This window comes from Lissotriton vulgaris, chromosome 5 (genome assembly GCF_964263255.1).
Source record: "Lissotriton vulgaris chromosome 5, aLisVul1.2, whole genome shotgun sequence".
Classification (NCBI taxonomy): Eukaryota; Metazoa; Chordata; class Amphibia; order Caudata; family Salamandridae; genus Lissotriton; species Lissotriton vulgaris.
In genome coordinates, this window is record NC_141693.1 from 756,895,930 (window position 1) to 756,915,985 (window position 20,056).

A 20,056-nucleotide genomic window follows, 5' to 3' on the forward strand; every position below is an offset into this window, starting at 1 on the left:
TCTCTGCCACCAGGAACTTAATTTACGCAAAAACGAATAAAAATATCCAAACTGTGGCAGTATGTCTGGAGCTACATCATCCTTTGATGAACAGCCAGACATGTGTAATACGTGTGCTGAAGGGAAGTAGGAGTGGGGCTTATCGAGGAAGCACAATTGGATCTGAAGACAAGTCGCTTGAGTTACACTAATGTACTTGCTTAAACATGTGTAATGTGTGTGCACAAAGAACACAGCCAAAATGTGTTTGTTCACTTGGATTCACGTATGTCAAAGTGCTGGCCATGGGCAGGCCGATCAGGTGTTTGGGGAAGGGGTTCAATCGGGAGGTGGTGGAACAGGAGGTACAGAAGATATATATTCTTGATTTCTGTAGAAGACTCCCATGTTTTTTTTTTGCCAAAAACATTTGCTTTTAAAACGCTTTCCTATTCAAAGCAAGTAAATGGAAACTATTATTATTATGCTATTTTGTATCCAAATGCCCCCTTCCATGTTTCTTTCCAATTATTGGCATTAGTGCTTTAGGAAGCTGGTAGGTCCAGGGGGGGAAATAATTAAGTTGTAGGCCAAGGTACAGAGAACCACTACTACTAGGTTCAAAAGGGGTGCAGCAAAGGAGTGCCAACGTGGGCAGGGTCAGTGGGGTTCAGGAAGGATGGGATAATGTTAGTAACAGCCATCAGGCTACTTTGTAAGGTGATGTGCCCAGTCACATAACTATTCCTGCCCCCCTCCTCCAAAGGTATGCCTCAGCCGTGAATGGTGGGTTACAGTGCCAGTGACTATTTGTAATCCTAGTGGAGCTTTACTAGAAAGTTGTTTTTTTCTTTTGTTAGCTAGGTTTACTATCCTGGGACCATGACAATTAATTTCAGCATCACCAAATGGATCACGACTCGTGATATCTGGATACCGTGTCATAGCCTAGTAATGGCACACTGGCCTACCAATCAAAAGAATTGACAGACAACACCCTGTATAGTCATTAATGCAATGCCCCAGGTTTCAAACCCAGTGCTTTTGGGAAATTAAATTAAACCACCCGTTTAACTTTCTCAAAGTCCGTACAGTAGTCTTAGAGAAAAACATAGGAGATAACAGAATTGCTGGAAGCCCTTCTTAAGAGCTTATTGATCGAATTTGCACATTAAAGCCTGTCATCTATTTTTGGCATGAAGACAATCTAACTTTCTTCAGTACTCTGAAGTACAGCAACTAAGAATGTAAGAAAGCATTTTGGATTTTAGTTTACATCTCTCCATCACAGTGGCGGGCGGTCACATTGCCACCCGCACCATGCTCCCAATCCCACAATCTTAAATGCTGTACACAGACTACTTGCATAGCTTATCTACATAACAAAAAGAATTGCATGTATAGAGCATGGATGACCCAAAGCAGTGCGTGACAACTCATGGCCAACATGCTTCCAAGTTGACTACCCACGTAACTAATGTGACTACGTGTACAGAATTTTTGTTAACATAATTTGTGATTGTGATATTGCTTAAGGGGAACCAATCAATCTTAGCCCTGCTCCAAGAGAATGGTCCAACAGAACTGCCAGCTCTTGTACCCTCTGACAGGGAACAAGCAAAAACAGACCGATTTTGACCTTACTGTAACTCAGAGGTGCAGTAAAATGGCACAACGTGGCTTCTGACTACAAAATGCTATCAACATACACCCCCCCCCCCTGCAGAAAAAGATAGATTCACACATACTGACGTCATTTGGGGGAGCGGTTACCTCCGATTTGCACTTTGGTTCCACTGCTACCCCCGGTCCCCTCAGGGGCTACCAGGGAAGTAGCAGGAACAAAAAATAAACAGGGCTAAGAACCCTGCTTACTTTCAGTAGTTTCTGACAGGCTTATAGTGGTCAGCCCAGTGATGTACTTTGGAAATCAAAGGTCATGTGATACCACCACTGGCATTTTGACAAATCCACGTCCATAGCACACTCTTACATAAAATTTCCAAAAACAGCAGTAAGAAACGAGACCTCTGAAGCAAACAACGTACTTGTCCTGGGCCGATAGTGGCTTATCTGGACCAAAATTACCTCAGGCTCCTCAGCATCCTCCTGTCCACCAGGGATGTACCACGCGTGCAGGCACACATATCATATTGTGCTGCTGTAAAGAGTTACAGACCAAAGCGAAAGAGTATACTCCCAGCGACCGAATGCAAACAAAGGACGGGGAGGCACAGGAGAACGGCTGTTCTGCGCCATAAATAAATTAACACGGGAGGGGTTGGGATTCAGACTGCCCTACGAGGAAATCAGAAGGCAATCTTGGCAGTGATTCTGAAAGGCAAGTAGGGCTAGTGCCGAGCCAGCTTCAACACAGGATGCTAGATATAAGAATGAAACTGACCCATCACTGGGGGCCTTTCAGAGTTGCCAACTGGACATCAATCCTCTCCGAAGGCCAATCTGCCTCCATTATGCAGATTAATAGCCCGCAATAAAATGTACAAGTACTGGGCCTACAGAAGTGTTGATTTTTATAATTGTGGGGCTGGGTTCTGGTCCATCAATACAGGCTAGTGAGATGGCTACCTGCAGTAAAAGCAAACTGAAGAGATCTGTGTGAGCTACAAGTCAGAATTCAAGTACGATTTACTCAGCATATGGTGTGGTGAATACGATTAAGTCCAACCGAGTTTTGTAATAACTTTCGTTACACAGGCACCAAAAGGATATGAGTCATTTGAGGGGTAAGGCATGCTTGCAACACCTGTGATTGATGCTGGCATCAGCTACTTGTCACAATTACATTTTCCGGGCAAAGGGCACCAGCACCCACAGAGGAAATACTTTAAGCACTTTGGTTCGGTCGTGTGACCTCAGCCACCCAAAAACGTCACGGACAACTCATTAACATCCGCATCCTACACAAACTACGCTCTGTCCCAAAACCGAATCGGACTCTGGTCAGCGATAAAGAAGTTAAGGAAAATCATCGTCCAGACAACCAAAATCCGTTGCGATGCCATACTAAAGACATACTGTACGCTATAGGAGTTTTAGCAAACAGCAATCAATCTGATCCATGATTTTTAAACAGAAAATATTTCTGTAGCTTTGACTAGTTTGAGTGGTTGTATATTCGGGCCAACAGCGATGTTCTCACATTAACGTTCCTTATTTATTTCAAGCTGACTAATCACATATGGCATTTGTTCATTTCTTTACTGTTCAATGTTTTTGTGAATGAATATCTTCAAATAATCATGTTAATCCTTGACATTCCATGTTTCTTTCTTTTTTTTTTAAGTACAAACATTACCCATTCAATGCAGCTAAAGGCCATGCGAAGGCACTCCATGCAAAGCCATCCAAAAGCGGTTAAAGGCCGGGTGATTTCAAATCCACTACCTCAAATATTTTCGTGAAAATGTGTCTCATAGCAAGGGACAACGCATTTTGTGACGTGTGCTACACAATTAGCATGCATTGTTCGTGCAATGGCAAGTTTCTTGAGCGACACTGTGTGGCAAGTTATTTGTGTGGTAAGTTACTTATGTGACATTGAATCTTTGCTTATTTTTTCCATCACTTTCAACCAGGTTACACAAGAATTCAGGGAATGAGCTTGGACTAGACCCCATGGACTTCAAGTCCAAATTTCATCTTGGATACCTCCATGCCCCATGAGCTTGCATAATCAGACAATATTTACATATGTGTTTATGCGGCGTTCCATGTGCCAATTTTTGGCCATTGTAGAGCATGTCAACCCCTTGGTAAGGGAGAAACACAACAGAAGCAAGTGGTGGTAGAAACCAAGATGGGAAGCATAACAACATGGGACAGGCTAGGATTTCTTATCACTGGTATGGGTATTAATAAAGCTGAGAAATAAATGAGTTGATGCTTTAAGCTAGCTCAGCAGACCGAACCCCTGTCATAAGGATATACAGTTCACACGTTAAAATCCCTCCAAAATGGAGCGACAGTGTCTCGTATGGCCAAAGTCTATAAAACATGCATGAATCATCCAATTAATTTTGTATGGGAGAGCAAAAAGTATTAGAAGATATTTGCGTTAGGTGCGGGCACAGTTTCACACTTAGCTCCCAAAGTTGTGAAAAGGTAGTAAACTCCATAACGTTTGGGGTTTGCCCAACTTCACTTTCAGGAGATTATCTTAAAAAAAAAAAAAGGTTTTTAGGAGAAATTGATCACAAACCCATTGAGGTTTTTTTTTAGCAGAAGGTGGCTTTTTCTAGGTTTCCTCCCACAAACACAACCAAAGCATAACTTTTCTCTTGCCATCTATCTATATAAACTGATTAATATTTGAATTTTAATATAATTTTTGAAAACTTCTTTAATGTGCAATTAAAAAAAAAAAAAACTTAATGACGTTATGGAGAAACTACAGACAACTTCGCACATCCCTACTCTGTATGCTAACTTCCCATAAAACAATATTTTAAAAGACTTACTGCCTAACAATCTACTAGTGGTTGTTCCAAAGTTCTAATTCATTACTACTGATAATGCTCGTATTAAGTGCTATATAAAAACTGGACATGTACAGCAGATTAACTGATATTGTCTTTCGATACTATACATAAGAGTCAGTAGCACAACACCAACTATGCACTGATTTTCAACTACATTAATATAGAGCATTATAACCCTGACCAGGTGCCAACTCCCATTTTGAATCCAGTGGAAGGATAGCAAGCTACTTAGTATATTGTGGGCTATGAGTGAGAGCTTTGTGGGAACTTTATGGGCTTCCGACTCTGCTCCACTCAGATTAAAAAAAAGCTACTGCAGGCACCTCTACGCCTAGTGACGACATTGTGCCTGGAGAAGTGTAGGCAGATGGGTGTAGGTCTCTGTACAAACAAATCTCCTTCCTCTAGAAATCCCCTCAGTAGCCACTCCGACTGAGGGAAGACACCACAATATTCAGTAATCATACGAACAATAGCCAGGTTGTATTGGTGCCACTGGGCACTGATTGGGCGATGGACAATTCAGGGCGCATCTAGAATAGATTAGGTTGTCACAAGCGTGACAATGAAATGGCTGACAGAGTTGTGGGGGGCATGAGGGATTGTCTGGGGGGGGGGGGCATTCTGCAGACAGCACAGCTTTAGGGTGGTGGAGTTTAGGAGCATGTTAGCCAACGGGTCCAAAAGGAGTGATCTGGAAGTCAAAGTAGTTTAAGGGATGTCTTTAGAAAGGATGGGTCGATAGATATTGGAAATAATAAAGCACAAGTTGGTACAAATAGAGGGGCATGCAGAACTCTGGGGGTACCGTCTCTTGCACACACAGTAAAAATGGAAAAAAATAGGGGGTCCAAGTTAGGAGCCCACCTTGATGGCCATTTTGAGGGATGTGGGACAAGAGTTGATTATATTAGAATTTTAATTGGATTTAGTCAATAGGATGGGGGAGATAAGTGCTGCAATGTGTTAACAATGTGCAGGTTGTTTTCATTAAAGCAGCCTTTAGCGCAGTAGATTGCGAGCAAGTGGTGAGACCTGACACTCACTGTGTCTGTCGTTCGGCCCAAGGGGCTGTGCCACCTAAGACAACCATCAGAGCCAAAGGAAAACATTGCACTACAGAAAAGCCAGAAAATGTAACATGCACTCACCTGGCAACTAAGGGCAGCCTCTGATGAGCAGCAGATCCTCGTCACCAGTCCACGATCCTTTAGACCAAAGCTTCTTCAATGCATCCCATGCCATAAGAGTCAGAAGAAAGGGTACATGCAGTATCTTTCCCTTACTCCTGACACCGCAGCCAGGTTAAGCGGGTTCAACATTACAAATACTGCTGCCAACTCCAAGGGGCGCGGGGAAAAAATAAAACAAGGCGATGCGAAAGAGCTTAGCAGATCACCGTCTGTTGGAGAAATCCCAATTATAACGGACTCGTACAGGCCCAGTGTGACTAACTGGAATGGGACCACAACTCAGCACATATGGGTCTACCACTCATTAAGAAAGAGGCAATGGCCTGCTGACACAAGCCCTGCTTCGTTAAACGATAAGTCTCAGGCAACGACCCAGTAACGAATGAACACAAAGCAGAAAACCGCCAGAACAAAACACCTGTTCCTCCCGAACATCCAAGCGAACTCTGCGACCGATTCTACGCCTGAAACTTCCAGTTTGGACGTCAATCGTCCCATTTAAGTTTGACTTCTTAGTCCAACGACAAAACTCGGTTATGGGAATAAAGAAGAACGCAAAAGGCTGCCCTCCACAAAGTAGAACAGTACCCGTCCGGCGACCCAGCGCTTCCCTTCGAGTTCTGCCTTGCTTCGACAGTCAGGATGGAAAGGGCAGACTGCACTCAAGCGCAGGAGTTGAAAGTTGCGTTTCCAGACCCAGCTCAAACATGCGGATAAAAAAAATGAGTGAGCAGGCATCTGATCGCAGGCAGCTTTTGTTTGCCTGTATTTAGCGCCTGGCTCAGCGCAGGGCCAGCACAAACAATGCAGCCACAGCGCCGTCTGTCCAGCCCTCTCAGGAGGACGCGTAAGAGCCGGGGAGGGCGGGCGGGCGGGCGTGGGCTCCGGAGTCTTTGTACGGGCTCTATTGAGAAGCGCCGCGGCTGCCCATTGGCTCCCCCGCCTGCCCTCGAAGCCAATGAACGCCAGTTTTAGAAACGGAACGGCGGGCAGGGGCCTGATTACAGAGAGGAGGAGGTAGGGAGAGGGAAGCAGAAGGGCCGAGGCGAGCCGGCAGCTGCACATGGGAAGGGCCCAGCTGTCCCGTTGCCATGTTGGCCAGCACGGGAGGAAGCGCACACAGCTTTAACTGCACTCGACAGAGATCCCTGCTGCACAGAACAGGCTTGAAGGCTCTTAGCGCCAACAGAAATGGGCCAGAGGACTTCCGGGGAAGTTATCCAAACTCAAATTCCCCGCACATTTGCCACTCCCCAAATATACGAACAACTCCCTAAAAGGAAGGCTGTCTGTCCAGCATGCGAGGTACCCTGAGCACGCCTTGGTGACAGCAATCAATCCTCGCACAAGTATCCCAGGGCGAAGAAAAAGAAAGACGCAGGACTGCTTTTTGTAGTCAGTTTTATGGCATCTGTAATCATTTTGCATTTCTTGGTGCGCTGTTTTTCCGCTCTCAGGGGACAGCTACTCCGGACTACCCGCGGTGACGCGCTGTGATCTGTGTAACCTGCAGGGCATATGTCCTGTTTACCTCAACTTGTCATGAGTCTGAGAATGACAAAACGAGTGCCACGGATCCAAGTAATAACACCGGTTATTTGCTGCGCTAGGAAGCAGCAAAATCCATACCTCTCGGAGAACACATAATGGGGACATTTCCACTAAAACAGACCCTTATCCTCTAACAGTATGAGTAATAAACTAATAGAGTCAACAAAAAATCTAGTGGAGGAAGGAGTTAGTTGAAAATACCAAGATAGAACTGTAGAATACAATACAGTATTTAGAGTTTTACAAGGAAGCTTTAGTTAGTAATATTCCCTTAGCATTTACCCATTCTGCAGAAGCAGCGCATTTAAACACTAGTATTAGGTATTAGTGGTAAATGAGACGAAGACACTCGACAGGGTAAGTAAACTGCATTCTAGGAAAGCCTTCCATGCACGTGGCTTCCCTCCTGCAAACCTCCTGGCACACATGATCAAAATACTTTTATTTGATTTCATTAAAAATCATAAAAGGGACACATGGAATCCACGAATCCCAACAGTATTAATGAATATAACAGTGGAACATACATGAAAGGGATAACTTAAAGTCAGTCAAATATCTTTATTCGGTTTACGTGCAAACCATAAAAGAATTCTAAAAAACAAGTTGTGTCAGCAAATGTAAAACCATGATGTATAAAATACAGTTAGTGCTCATAAATACTTATAGAATCAATAAATAAAAAATAGTACAGACTAATTACATTTTAGCACAATAATTAAGATATACACACTTGTAAAATATTAGGTTATTCTCCTCAAGGTTCTTACAGCTCCAGATAAAAAATTAGCAATGTTAAAAGTTTCCCATTCATTTGTCAGCATTTGCAGATAGAGAAGGGCTGGTCTCACTTGCATAAAACCTTTGTTAATTAGAATTGGAAAAATGAAACGCTTCCAAATGACAGTAAGGTGCTCACAGAAAAGTTTAAAGTGTATGATGGCCTGCCCCGAAAAATTGTCACAGGTGCATGGCCCAAGGTCATCTACCTTCTTCCAGCCTTTCTGTTCACCGAGAAGAAAATGAAATTGACTAAATCTAAATCTGATCAATACAAATCGGTGATTGGCATTTGTGCCAAAGCCTAAGTATGGTTCCATGGATAATGTTGTTTTACATAACTGGTGGGCCCCCTACTGTCGTCTTTTCCAGCTCTCTCTCAGTAGTCAGTAAGAAAACTTTATTTGGTTAATTACAACCTTAAAAGTATACTCTCTCTTCTCTGTCCATGGTGGCTATGCGCAGGTATGTTTCCTTGGACCATTTTATATCTCCCTTCTCTAATGTTTCAGGGGAGTTATATAATTCTGGTCTACCCAGCTTAACTGACAACTTCTGGACATATTTGAGCCAGGGTATACACAGCCCACGATCAAGTGACATGCAATCTTTCAATATATCATGGTTTAGCACTAAATCAGGGTTTAGCCAAGTGGCTATCCATTTCTGTAGAGGTGCCATGGCAATTGCATCTTCAACATAGCCAATTCCACATTCCTGATGGACGATGTAATTGGCTGTTGATTTTGGGACGGTTAAAAGATTTTTTAAGAACCTGTCTTCAACAGTCTGGATGGCCTTCGTATTTTTAATGCCCCACAAATCGGCCCCATACATTACTAGTGATATACACTTCGCTCTATATATTTGGAGTAGCGCCCTCATTGGCCTAGCTCCTAATTTCCTGGCGAAACCCAAAACAGCCGATGTGGCTCTGATCAAAACAGTTTTTTTCGCTGTAATTTGGGTTCCCCAGGACCCTTGGTCGTCGAATAATACTCCTAAATATGGGAACGATGACACCCTGGTTAGTATATGCTCATCACAGTAAAGGGTTTTAATCTTTAGGGATCTCTGACCAATGGCCATTATATGTGATTTCAAAAAGTTTACACTTAAGTCTAATGACTTCATAAAGGCTAAAAGGAGTTTAGCTGTAACTGGAGTCCCACTGCCGTTCTGGCTAAGAGTGCGGCGTCATCCGCATAAAGAAGTGCGGGAATCATGCGTTTCCCTGCACAGGGGCTATCTTTACAGGAGGCAGTTAGGAAGGAGTCTAAGTTGTTAATATATAATGTAAAAAGCAGGGGCGCCAGGATGCACCCCTGCCTAACTCCATTTGAAATGGGTATACCATCGGTACAAATACCCTGCTGGTCATACCTCACTGTTGCAGATAGATCCCTGTGCAGGTCCGCTAAAAAATAGACAATGTTTTTGTCTACGCCTATGGTTAGAAGATTGGACCACAGCTTTGACCTGTTTACTCGGTCATAGGCCGAGGTCAGGTCCATGAAGGCCAAAAATAGTGCTCCCTTCTTCGCCACAGTATATTTGCCTATCAATAGTTGCAGAGTTAGGCATTGATCTATTGTGCCCATCCCTTTTCTGAAGCCATACTGGGCAACAGAAAGTGTTCCCGTCTCCTCTAGCCATCCAGTTAGTTGGCTTAACACCACCCTGCCTAGTACTTTTACAGAGGAATCAATTAATGATATCAGACGATAGCAACTCGGATCCCCTCTGTTCCCTTTCTTATAGATTGGGATAATGACAGATCTTGCCCATGTGGATGGCAGGCCCAATTGAAAAGCATTGACAAAGACATTATACAATATCTTTGTCCAGATCTTAACATTTGCTTTAAAAAGGTCTACCGGCACACCATCTGGTCCCGGGGCCTTGTTGCTCGTCATTTGCATTATTGCTTCTGTTACCTCTAGCTCTGTAAATGACAATGAGTAATTCTCCATATTTAGGTCTGGACCTGCGAGCATCCCTTCCCCATCATAAACCTGTTTAAAATGACTGTGCCAGCCATGTTCCTGAATACCACAGTCAAACTCACTATTGCTGTTGTCCTGGAAAAATGGCATATTAACCACAGCCCAAAATCTGGTTCTATTTTTGATCACATCGATAGATAAAAGGTCATTCCAAGCCTCCTCCCTGATTTCCTTTTTCCGCTTTTTTTGTGCTATTTTGTATGAGTTCCTAAGGGTAGCTACTTCTGCTTTGTCGGGAGGGTTGGATTTCAATGCTGCCAGCAACTTCCGATGGGCTGTTGAACAGTTGTGATCAAACCATTTCTCCCCATTATTTGGTTGACCCTTAGCTACATTTTTAAGATCGCTATCAATCTGGGTACAAATTCTATTGTAGGCCGTTAGGACTTCCTCACCGACTATGCCGTCTGTCAAGCAGATAGACATTTCATGGCCAACTTTTACCAGCAAGTTGTCCTCGAACTCCTTAGGCACCACCCGGCACCATTTCAATCGTCGTGCTTGGTCGGTGGGTCTTAAATCTAACATACCAGCAGTCAAGTTAAATTTATCTTTTTGCTTTAGGTCATCTACCAGGGTCAGCATAACCGGGTTGTGGTCACTATAAGTGGACCAAGAAACATTGTACTGGCATACCTTGTTTGCCACATTTGAGCTGACAAAGATATAGTCAATAGTTGATCCAGATCCTTAGCCTCTAAAAGTAGGGACATCCCCTTTAGCTTGATTTGGGTAGATCAGATCATTTCCAGCCACCACTTCTTCTAAATATGATCCCTGCGGGGAGTGTTCAAAATGAATATTATCTTGATTAGCTGGTCCTAAACTGTCCCAGACATAACAATTTCCATTACAACAATGGACATTAAAATCTCCAAGCACTATAACCGAATAGCAATTTGTATTATTAACATTATACAATTCTAAAAATTCATATAGACTGACTAATTGTTCATTAAAAACGGCCTTGTCAAAAGAGTTATAAAAATTAAGAATGAGCCAAATACCAGTGGTTTTGATTGAAATTTCCACGGCCAAGCAGTAAGGCGTACCAGTCTCCTCTTTAGTGTAAGTGCCCTCAGTTTTTAGTGAGATAAGGGTTAAAAGTCCACCCATCGCCCTCCCCATAGGGGAGGCAACTGCTGGAGACCAAAATGCTGCGTACCCATCCAAAAGGAAAGTCTTTTTAGTGTCCCAGGTTTCCTGAAGCCAAATGATGTCACAATCAGTAAGACAGTCCCTCCACTTAGGATCATTTGCCTTATTATTTAGCCCGGCATTGTTCCAGCTAAGGATCCTAGTTCCTGGTCGAGGAGCCCTCGCTGGAGGAATTGTACCAGAGGTCTCTATGTTCACTACAGGCTCGCTGGATATTTTAGAGTCTTCTGATGACATGTAATCCAGTCAATCATTCTCTCAAGGTTAGAGAGGGACTCATATCTATTTTGTGTTGGAATGCAAAACACATTGGAACCTGCGTATTAACCTCTAACATGGCCGGCCCTGAAGCAATTTTGGGTGGATAAAAAAAGCCTAGTGGGAGAACGTTAATGGAATCGTTATGTAACCTAAAAGAGCCTGCCTGTCTAAGGATATGTTCCACCAGAGCAGGAGATGAAAAGTTTATCACAATGCAATCCCCAAACAGGCTTTTTCCTTGTTTTCCCCACCCAGGCCACTCTTCTCACCATCTTAAAAACTTTTGTAAAGGTTTTGTCCCAGAACTGTTTTGGTGTTCAGATAATGAAGGGCTTTATTTTTAAGAGGCACCCAATTCTCAGGCCTGCCATTTAAAACTTTTGGTACATTAGCCAGAATAATGGTGTATGGGCATGCCTCAGGAGGGAGATGGAGAGGAGGTTCATCTGTGTGAACGTTAATCAGATTTCCCTGGCTCACAACTGGTCTCTGGCCCTGGGCATAACTCCGGTTTAATTTAACATACCCAAGGCCACAGTATCAGTAGATGACCCTACTAGGACCGCTGGAGCTTTACTTAGACCAGAGCTTTGTGATACTGCGACATGATTTGGGCTATCATCAGGAGTTGATCTGTTGGTCTGAGGTGGTCGTTCTGTAAGAAAGAGCTCCTCAAGGGCCCACAGTCTCTGTTCAATCGAAACCAGCTTGTCCATAACAGGAGAGAGTAAAGCTCTCAACCTGTCCTCCAATTGGGTCAGAAGTGCTGAATTAAAGGCACCCCTGTTCTCGTCTAGATTGAAAATGGCAGGATTATTCCCACCAACAACAACAGGGACGGTCAGTTGGCCTTCTTCTTGGTCGTGTTCTACTCCCAACCCAGGTGTGGAGTTACCTTTTTTAGCATGCTTAGCACTATGTCTGGGGACTTTAGGGGCACTAATTGCCTTCCTTTTCCCCGGGGGGTCCCGACCCTAGGTACCTGGTGCACCCCTTAGCTGTCTGGAACTGGTGATGGGAAGAGAAGCTGTGGGGCTCACTATAGGCGGACAAGCTAAGTTAGTTAAGTTATTAGTCAAAGCAGCATCATTTTCTAGGGGGGGGGGGGGGGTAAATAGACCTGCCTAGGGCTCTGTGGAGCATTACTACTCCTGGTAACTGGATCAGGGTCCATAATTGAAGGTGAACAAAGCGGGTCGATTGAGAGCCTTCTTTCTACAAGTTCGATCTCCTTGTCCACAGCTATCTCTGCTCGTTGGAGATAGGCATCAAGTGTCCCAATTCCCCCTTTACGACTGATTTTACTCATAGCTAACCTTCACTATGTGAAATTCAAAAAGAATCCCCAATCGTCCCAAGACAAAAGCTCAGCCCAAAGATTAAAGTACAAAGACAATGCAAACACAGGTCACTTATCTTGACTATAGTCCCAGTCTCTAGCGCGAGTTCTTAAGGGGCTAGCCCAGCCCGGCCTCCACCGTCCCCGGACGGCCACAGACGGCCCGCCCTTTGTCCGGGCTTAGTCCGGCACAGTCCCGCGCGCGGTCCCGCGACGCGGGGGCTGACCTCCTTTTAATGCGCCCTCTGGCGCAGCAAATAGCGGTGGGTGCGGCTTCCGCTGTGGGGCGTCTGGGATGTGTAGTCCCTGGACCCTGGTGCCCTCTGAGCCCCCTCCTCTCTGCGGCCGCTGGCGGGGAGAAGCGGCGGCGGGAGGGAGGCAGAAAGCTGCTTGCAGAGTGGAAAAGTGGCAGCAGGTATGGCTCGAAGCAGACTAGGTTCCCCCCGCTCCACCGGGGCTGACCTCCTTTTAATGCGCCTCCTGGCGCGGCAAATAGCGGTGGGTGCGGCTTCCGCTGCGGGGCGTCTGGGATGTGTAGTTCCTGGACCCTGGTGCCCTCTGAGCCCCCTCCTCTCTGCGGCCGCTGGCGGGAAGAAGCGGCGGCGGGAGGGAGGCAGAAAGCTGCTTGCAGAGTGGAAAAGTGGCAGCAGGTATGGTTCGAAGCAGACAAGGGTCCCTTAAAGTCATAAACAGCTCCCACCCATATAATAATAAAAATGATGCTACGAAAAAAATATATATATAATGCATTAAAATGCAAAGGAAACTTAAAAAGATGCTGAAAAGAAATCCCCTAACCACAAATACCAATGTAAGTTTCTAAACAGTTATAAAATTCACGTTTTGCAACCCAGTATAAAATAGGTATAATTTCTCAACATAATCTTTCAGATAAATAGGTGGTCTGCATACTCAAGACTCCTACTCAACAAGCCCCCAACGTCCTCTCTAATACAATTACCAGGGCCACTGGAATTATGTGGCACATATCGTAATAGTTTTACTCAGTAGTTTCATCATTTTTGAACTTGGTAACACTTTCTGGGCATTGGCAGCTCCAAATTATGCGGCAGAAGAAAGACAAATTATGCGGCACATATCATAACAGTATTACTCCATTGTTTCATCCTTTTTGAACTTAGTAACAATTTCTGGGCATTGGCTGCACCTCAATAGTACTAGTTGTACAAAGCTGTCTCTGCATTGACGATACCAACGTACGGTATAGTGTGCAGGGAGTCCCCTGAGGTATAGCAGAGGCTAAATTAGACATATCCTAACAGCTCTCTTTGTGGTAGTGTGGGTGAGCAATTAGGCTTATCAGAATGGTGTGTTAAGCATTTATTGTATTCACTCAATCAAGGACTGATTTCACACACTCAGAGACCGAATCAAGACCAATTGGGTAAGTATAAAAAAGGTATAATGATGTTTTATTTTTGGTACTAGGCAGGACTTGGTACAGGTAGGTAAAATGTACTCTCAATCGTAAGACTTTACAAGGTAATGCAAGTGGAAATGGATTTGCAATTGTTACAGGTTTGTATATGCTTTTAAAACATTAAATTACATAGAAATTACTTTTTTTTTTTTGAAAACCTTTATTTTCCGTAAACATAGTACACAGCGTCTGCCTACAACCTCTGCGGGCCGGCCGCTATGACAATATACAACCATTCCGAGGTACCTTGCGATGCAGCAGATAAAAATAAGAACACAACGATGGATTTGCAAGGAGCCCCAGGAAAAGGATAACGAGGGTTTCATTTTATAATTTTGACGAGTCGTCCTAAAGTCAGACAGGGTAGCTGAGTGGGCGAGCCATATGAAGGATATCCAACAGTGTTTCATCTTTATCGAAATACTGGCGTGAATCATTCACAACAAGGATACATAATCACAGAGGTAGATGTCGCCCCAATTAGCGCCCACCCAATCAATGTATACATCAGGAGTTACATCTAGCTTGCCTACGGTATGATGGGATATAGAAGGGATCATTATATAGCAGTAATAAAGGATCAAATGACGTATAAATAGAACAGTTATTGCATGACAAGATTCGTGACAGGATATGCGCCCTCAATCGATAGAGGAAAAAGGAAGGAAGAGCAAGTTCTGTAATCATTAGATGACTGTGTATTAAAATCGATATCTAAATCATAGAATCAATAAACCATGTGTTAAGGACGTGGACGCAAAACACAGAGAAAAAAGGCTTCTCATAAAGAACCAAACCCAACCTCCCGTCTGACCCAAGATATATAGGAAGAAGAAGAAAAATAAGAAGAAAGATAAAAGGAAGGCCATAGAAACGAAAAGAGAAAGGAATATAGCCCCAACCCCCCCACCCTGCACGTCGAAGAGGCTATGGCCCACCCCCCCCTACTAACGTGCCTGTCGCCCCAAGAGTACCCACATAAGGGAAAGCCGGGGGGAAAGACAACCCCCGGAGAGGAAGGAAGACCGGAGGAGGGCCAGAGAAAACAAAGAAGCAATCAATGGATTCGCACCTCGGCCGCCCCTCCCCAGGCCCCACCCGGACCCCGCACCAACGTTCACCTCCCCAGCTGTCCAATGTAATCACCAGCGTTGTCCACAGCAGAACCAAGAAGAGAAAGAGAAAACAGCTTCAGCCTTGTCCCTGTCGTTCCAGCCAGTCAATAAAGTCCAGTAGAGCAGCAGCCATCTTAGATGGGAATCGCAAATGTAAGGACCATGACCGAGCATAACACCATCCACAGTGGTCTGTACAACGCGAAGCCAAACTGAGCAGAGCTACCCAGTAACGGTGGAAACACGGCAGCCATACCAGAAAGTTGACCGGCCAGGGCCATAGCAGCAACCCCATGATGAGACAAAGGGATCCACTGAGGGGCCATAGAGTAAACCCTATACATGGCGACCAAAAAAATGCCTCCAGCCGACGGATAGGGTCGAGAGTCAGCAAATTCTTCACATCTTGAATGGATAGCGCGGCGGCCACTAGCTCCTGGGCGTCCAGTGTCGTTACATACGTCTGGGTAGATTGGCCTCCTCCGTCGGGCACAGGATAGGGCAAGGCGCACAGAGCCTGATGGGTAGCACCGCCGAGCAGTATTGCATCTAGTCGGCCCTCTAGGTCCTGGGCTTGTAAGCGCATAGACGCTCGCAGGTTATTCAGAGCGCCCAGGACAACAGCAATCCCAGGAGGATCCTCTGCATCAGTTTCATGCACCCGGAGGACGCCCCATATTGTCGTCTTCGAAAATGTCCACCGGTGCCCATCTCCATTACAAAGCGCCAATGGTAGATCCACGAAGCACCGCAGCCACGGGGTTAACAACAGCGAATCTGTCCCTGGTCACCAAGACCCGGCTACAATGTTGCATGCACCTCGATGAGCTATCCGATCAGTCCTCCGGGGTCGGCCGTTCCAAATATCGGGCGCTCGGTGAAGAAGGCACCCACGTAGCGCTGAAGGGCAATAAGGCTCCCAGTGTCAGCCACAGGGCAATTTGGAAGTACAAGAAGGCATCGGCCACAATTGCAAGGTAGCAAGCGTAGTGGTGCGCAGGGCCGGGCGATACAATGTAGCCAGGAAGGAATTGCTACAGTAGCACGCCAGTCGCCCGTCCCTCCGCTGCAAGCATCCGCATTCGTCGAGTTCTGGAACAGCAGTCTCCGGGAACAAAGACCCGGTCACCAGCGCGCCATGTTGGAACGAAGGCAGGGACGCATCGCCAGTTCTGCCGCAAGATATTCAGCGGGAAGCACACCATCGGAATCAGGATCGCCACCCGGGTCCGAAACGCCGACGCTTTATCAGGATTGACATCAGGATGAACGGCGTTTCGGAAGGAAAGCGGGCGGGTCGGCGGAGCCGAGGAGTCAGGCGGCCATCATGGTTGCAGGCTAGGCTCCTCCTCGTAGAAATTACTTTTGATTACTTTTGCATTACATCAACTACTCAGGGTGGTATGATTAGATACCACACTGTGGATTCTATAATACAAGGTAAGTAAGACTTTTTCAGGTTTGCAATATAGTTACTTTTCTTTCATACAAAAGTTGAGCTCGACAGAACATTTTTAGATACAAGACTTGTAACATTGATTCCTATGGGAGAAAAAGGATTAACAGTTCTCAGGTAAGCAAACAACTTACAAGTTGGAGTTTTGGGGGTTAGGACCAAGGTCCAGTTGGGCACTCAAGTTCCACCGCCAGCGGCACTGGGGCGGCCGGATGCAGAGGGCAGGGGCCCAAGGTTAGACAATGGGGCTAAGGGGGCCTTCGGTCAAGGACTGCTTATGAGAGGAGACTTGGCTGGGGGAGCAAAGCTCATGGGTTTAAGATCAGCACTGTAGGAGCCAACAATCGGCACAGGGGCTGCACCACCAGCAGCACAGGGGCGGCTGGGTGCAGAGTGCCAAAGCGATATCGGGGGCCTTTGGATTTCAATGGAGATCTCTGGTTTGGCAAAATTGCTACAGGTTTGGGCAGGGAGGTTTCCTCAAGGCGACCACCAGCAGGAGATGTAATAGGTGTTCTTGGGGGATGCATGGACACCATCGGTTGGGCCACCCAAGGCCGTGGGGTGTCAGGTGCAGGGGTGTCTTTTGGCATCGGGTCATCTTATCAGCTCTGGTCGGAGGTGGGGCCTTCAGGGTGAGGCTGCAGGCGTCAGCTTCAAGCTTGAGAAAGGTCAGGGATCACCAGATCCCAGGTTAGGATCGCTGAGGAGACCTCCTCGTGGTGTTGGGCCACTCAGGCCGTGGCGTCTGGTGCAGAGTGGTGTAGAACCGCGGAGCCGCCTGGATCTGCGTTCTGGTCTTGAAGTCTTTGTTGAGCAAATCCGCTGCTTGCGGGAGACAGAGTCTTTAAGTTGAGTGCAGGGCTGGTCCTCCAGGCTCTGGGGGGCTACTGGACTTGCAGGAGTTTCCGCTGTGGTCATGTCGGAGACGGGACGTCCCGGTAGGACTGAGCTGTTGTCATATCAGAGACGGGACATCCCGGTAGGACTGAGCCAAAGCAGTTGGTGTCCTCTTCTTCCAGGGATAGCACAACTCTTTGGTCCTTCTTCTTTCATCCTTGAATCCAAGGGGACATGGTTCAGGGTTGCCCCATAATACTAAATTTAGGGGCATTAAAGGGGTGTGCAGAACGGGACCAATGGGTCCCTTCCTTGGGGTGGATACCCCCTATTATACCACCCTTCAGTTGGAGGGGAATGAGCCTCTTCCTAATTGGCTGGGTCCCCTCATCTTCAAGATGGAGGGGACTGAGATGTGTGCTTCACCTCTCCTCCCCCACCTGGGTATAACTCTCCTCCTAACTTGGTTTTCCTGCCTATTCTCCCACTCAAAGTTGCGGTCAGAACAGGTGGGAGCCAGTTGCTGGGGGTAGCAAAAGGCAGGGACAGATTACAAAGGTGGCAGGCCTTTGAAGATTCCCATTCGTGGTCCCGGCCATCCTGGGGGAGGAGGCATGATACCTATGCCCAGGGTGGGTTTTGTTTCTGGACCCAGAGAGCGGAGGACATCTACCCAGGGGTCCAGAAACCTATCTGGTGGTGGCAAATAGCGGGCAGCCATCAGGAACCACACCAAGGCTGGTCGTTTTCCAGGGGCATCTCTAAGATGCCCTCTGAGTACATTTTGCATTATATCCCACAATGGCATCAGTGTGAGTTTAATATGCTGAGACGTTGCTACCAAACTTCCCAGGTTTGGGTAAGGTCATTATGGAGCTGTGGAGTTTGTAATGACCAAAACCCAGTCCATATACTCTTTAGGGCTTTACTACACTTACAATGTTTAAGAATGGACTTAGACATTGTAGGGGTACAGGGCTAATGCCACTGTACCCTCACCTGAGGGCTATTGCACCCTACTAGAGGGGTAACTTACCTAGGCCCCAGGCAGTGGGTTGCAGGCATGTGTGCAGGGATGTGGAATTCCTATAGCCCGACTCCCAGGACACTTTGTTTGGGGTCAAGGGCAACAAGTTTTAATGTTTATTTTGTCCTTGGGACAAGTAGGCCCAATCCCTTGCAGCACAAACCCTTTGGCTGCCAGTTTGCAGTACCACATTATGGATCAGGGAAGGAGACTATCTGCAGTTAAGGTAATATTTTTGCCCATATGTTACTGCTGTTCAAACTTTTATTTATGGTTCATTAATTGAAAGCCTTTATTATTAGGCTGAGCGCTCTAATTAAATGTTGTAAGCGCCAACTACACTGCTGACAGTGGTTCCAGTACAAAAATGTATGCACACGATTTTCAAATTTTAGCAAAATGAAGCTATGTATAATGCTCTCTGATTTGATGCAAATATTTGCAAAAGCCTGAAATCACAATTGATTCTTTGCTTTGAAAATAAAATGTTCATTAAAAAAATGAAAGCTGGAAAAAAAAATATTTAGCTAAACTACTGTAAAGTTTCAGGTACCCTTTCTTTGCATTATCATTTAGTAACGTGTTGATGCATGCTAGTGTTTCCCAAAAATATTCATAATGGAAGATCAGTGTAACCAGTTTCAATATGATTATGGGGGGGAAACAAGCATTGGCAAAGCCAGTGGGTCTGAAATTAGTAGTCAGCTTTTTAGTTATGTCAATGTGTCACTTGTTTATGCATGGTATTTGTAAAACCTTATTGGGGTGCGAGCTGCTAGGCCCTCACCATTATAACAAACATTGGCAAAAGCAAAAATATTTTTTTGGTCTCAAAAAGCACACACTGCCACAGTAGTAACTGGCAATGAACAAAAATACTTTGTGTGTTGATATGCTCCTTGTGAAAGAACGGAATGCTGTCAACTCACAGTGAAGCAGATCTTTAAGAAACACAAAAGGTCATGGTCAACGCCAGACCATATTAGGGGCCCAATTATTAAATAAAATCTCAAAAGTGCACCCAAGGTACATGTCCTTGCATTAAGGGTAGTTATGTGGCTTTCGTGAATTCCCAAGAATTTACAGAAGTAGGACAATAAATAGTACTCCTAGAAAATATTTGTGAACTGCATTTTTGTATGGGCAAATATGCATGTGTAGATTTGCTCATGCAAAAATATGAGTGTTTGCAAGTTCACTTTCCCGCCAACCACTTTTTTCCTAACCCTGGAAGTAGGTTTACGTCTAGCATTGTCAGGAGTAAATTTCCAACATTTCTCTGTATGGGAATATATTAGAAAAGAGTTTTTGATACCCTTAAAACATGCAAGTTAGTAGGTCTGCACCGACTCAAAAGGGCACTCAGACCCTGGAACTATTGCTTATCACTACCTTCAGCCCCAGTATG

The 20,056-nt window shown here is 45.4% G+C and overlaps 1 protein-coding gene across 7 annotated transcripts in view; it reads right to left on the bottom strand.

Annotated features, from left to right (window-relative positions):
• PHC2 (polyhomeotic homolog 2) overlaps nt 1–20,056 on the bottom strand; it is a 690,492-nt gene that overhangs the window by 112,862 nt on the left and 557,574 nt on the right. Inside the window, exon 1 of one of the 7 annotated variants that reach the window (XM_086922220.1) lies at nt 5,633–6,523. The exons of the other annotated variants lie outside the window; for them this stretch is intronic. The gene's annotated coding sequence lies outside the window, so the exon portion shown is untranslated. Of the gene's footprint in view, nt 1–5,632; nt 6,524–20,056 lie in introns of those variants that run through there. 7 annotated transcript variants of the gene reach the window in all.